The sequence below is a fragment of the Leptosomus discolor genome, chromosome 25 (assembly GCF_034619465.1).
Source record: "Leptosomus discolor isolate bLepDis1 chromosome 25, bLepDis1.hap2, whole genome shotgun sequence".
Classification (NCBI taxonomy): Eukaryota; Metazoa; Chordata; class Aves; order Leptosomiformes; family Leptosomidae; genus Leptosomus; species Leptosomus discolor.
In genome coordinates, this window is record NC_141415.1 from 5,946,031 (window position 1) to 5,949,307 (window position 3,277).

Consider the following 3,277-nt stretch of genomic DNA (forward strand, 5'->3'; position numbering starts at 1 on the left):
AGGTCCCGCTGCACATCCCCGTAGCGCCTCAGGTCTGGCGTTTCGCTGGCGGGGTTTAGGGGGACCGGGATGGCGAGCGGGTCTCTGTGGCTTTTTCTATGGCGGTAAAAATACCCGGGCTTGGCCATACGGGCTGGGTATTGACTATTTAGTCACCAAGATGCTCCTGCACCTCGTAGGAAACTTGCCCACGGCTTTAGAGACTGAGAAATGCCAAGCCGCGCTCTGTACGCATGTAACCGTGCAAAGATGCGCGGCTGGTGCTCGTTGCTGGGCATTCAGCTCTAAGTTCAGGAAATATAACATCTTCAGGCGAAGCTGAGCGAGGACCACGGCTGCGAAGTTCACGAAATTAAGGGGTTTAGGTGGTCTCAGAAATGCCCACAATAGTTTCACCACATCCTTCCTCGGTATCTCAACGTGTTGCACGTGGGAATGTACTGATTTAAGCCAAAAAAATACCAAAACCTATAAAAATTCCTGTGAGAAAGAGGGAGTGCGGAGAGCTCTGCCTGTCAGTGTGCTTGGATGAAGTCCACTCATTCCACTTTCTGCAAGTGGAAGCCCGTAGAGGTGTGTGTGTGAGAGAGAGAGAGCGAGCAACCAACTCATGGAAGTGATTTTCCCTGCATCGTTGTTTCAAATGCGCATAAAACCAAGTTTCACATGATCCAGGCCACGGCTAAATAAGCCTGGGACTGGATCTCCCTTCGAGGTTTGAAGAATTAAACTTTGATACCATACCCAGGGTCTAACCCACCAGCTGCTGCTACTTTTCGTGGCCGAGTCGATTACTTGAATTTCAGGGTTGTTTTTTTTTTTCCTCCACTCGGAGTGTTAAACGAAAACAAACAAACAAAACACTTGTGTGGATTTTTAACTGGTGCATGCTTTATTCCCGAAACTGGTAATCATTGTAGGCACCAGTGCCTATCTCGCCTGGAAAACAAACAGCCGCTCGAGGGGAGGAGAGGGAAAGTCAAACAGCGTAAAATAACTCGGAGTTTTCGACTTAACTCACAAGCCCTGTGACTCCTTCCTTAGAAACAGCGTGCTGCTTGTGCCCTAACTCAAAGCCCTTAAACGGAAAAGGACAATCTGGGAAAGTTAATCATAAACTATTCGGTAATAATGTCCCCATAGGCAACCACTAACCTGCCTTGTAAATGTCTGGGCTTCTGATTTTGATCTCCCTCCTCCCCACGTAAATACAGGAAACAAGGGCCAGGGAGGAGAATGGGGGACACAGCGCCGGGAAAGATCAGAATCAGGCCCGGGGGGTCTGTATTGCTGCCTGAAAACGGGAATTTGGGCTCATTTCCCAAGGGCTTTGGGGAGGAAGGAGCGGGGAGAGGAGGGTGCGGTGGGCAGGGGGTCCCGCCTGTCCCACCGGCACGGCTGCCTCTGGAGCGCTTTGTTTCTCTTCTTTTCCAAATTAAAAAGAGAAAAGTGACCTTACCTGGAGAAGCAGCTGTGTGGGGATGGCTAAAAATTAAAATAAAATTTTAAAAAAATTACCCTCCGCGCGGGAATTGCCTGGTTTGCGACACGCTGCACATTTCTGCGCTTGCAGGCAAGGAGCAACTGCAGTGAACGCACCAAATTTCCCCCACAGTTGCTCTCCTGCCAAGGTCCAGCCTGTCTGATATTAGCCCGGCCCGAGATGAGTTTTAATTAGGGGCAAAAATGTTGTGAAAAGAGCTTGTCTGAAAGAAATTCACCCTTTTCTCTTACTGGGGTTCACGCTACGGTTTTTTATGGAAACAATTCTATCGCAGCTTAATTGTTGTACCTGTGCTTGGGTTTTCCCACCCTATTCCCCTGCCTGGAGTGGGAGCGAATTTTCTTCAACATCACGGGCTGTTACTTTCCTTCGTCCCAGACTAAGGCGATTTGGACATTTTACTTTATTTTATTTTATTTTTGCGGGGTGGGGGGAGCCTCCAGTTATCTCGTGGTGACCCCAAAGCAGGGCCAGGGGAATCCGCAGCAGTTGCACCAACAGTTCCCGGGGTGTAAAATCTGCGGCTGCGAGGCAGTCGCCCAGCTATTCCATGGCAGTAGAATATTATTTCAAGGAGGGAGGCAAGAGGGGTGTGTGGATGCGTGTGGAAATTAGTCTAGTAGCCAGAATGTGGGCTCCCGAACAACAACTAAACTTTATTTTAACTTTCTCTCCTTCCAGCTTCCCTTTTCAAATGCACATACGCTTTTATTTACAGGGGATCTAAAGGCTTTATTAACTGCTGAGATTACAAACCTCATTTGGAATTGGGGTTTTGAGCCGGAGTATACTTTCGGTCCTTGGAAAATTGCCCACATGTGTAACTTGTTTTTGCTTCTCTTCAGACAAGGAATTCCCCCCCCACCCCCTCCCTCCTCACCACTTACGGATTTTTAACAGACGGCAGCATTCAAACTGAGAGCTAGCACAGGAAATGGCAAAGGTAGATCCTTCGGCTTTTAGGCTACAGAAACTTATTTCACTTTTTTTTACTCTTCAGGAGGGATTTTTGTTCCGCTTTCGTGCGTTTGGAGGGGTCCGTGACTGAAGTTTCTTTCATAACCTCTTAGATTTGCCTAAATGTATCATTCATAAAATACATTCACTTTATGCTGAGATTTTTATTTCTGTTTCCTGACTCTTACAAAAAAAAAAAAAAAAAAAAAAAAGAAAAAAAAAAAGAAGAAGAAGTTATTCCCTTGTCAGTCTTGTGATTATCACTATTATTAGTAGTAGTATCATTTCGGAATGGTTTATATCGCCTAAAATAAACGCCCAGCCCTTTGAAGGCTGGGTTATCTCAGAATCTGGTCTCCAGACTCTCCATAGCCATGAAGTTCACTCTCAGCTTTTATCCTCTCTTCGCTTATCCTTATCGGCTTCCAAACCCAAACTGCAGAAGCGAATATGCCCAAAGTAACGCAGGGAACAGCCCGACGCCGTGTCGGCCTCTTGGGGTAAAGATGCTGGTGCCCCCCGCGCCGTCCTGCCCGGCCCGTGCATCAGCACCCCCAGGTCTCCCCCACCTTCTCCATATCAGCGCTAAAGAGGCAAAATCAGCTGGAAGAAGGTGCCAGTTCTAATAAATGATAACAACCGTCTTTTAAAAGTGGTTAAATATGTTTCCGGTAAGAAATGGATCATCCGCTCTTTTTTTAAAAAAAAAATATTTTCTTGTGACAAACCTGATAAATCAGTAAAAGGTGGCAATTGCACGGGCTTAAAATCTGCATATTGAAAAAATATTTTGTATTTGATCGCTTTCAGCTTAGA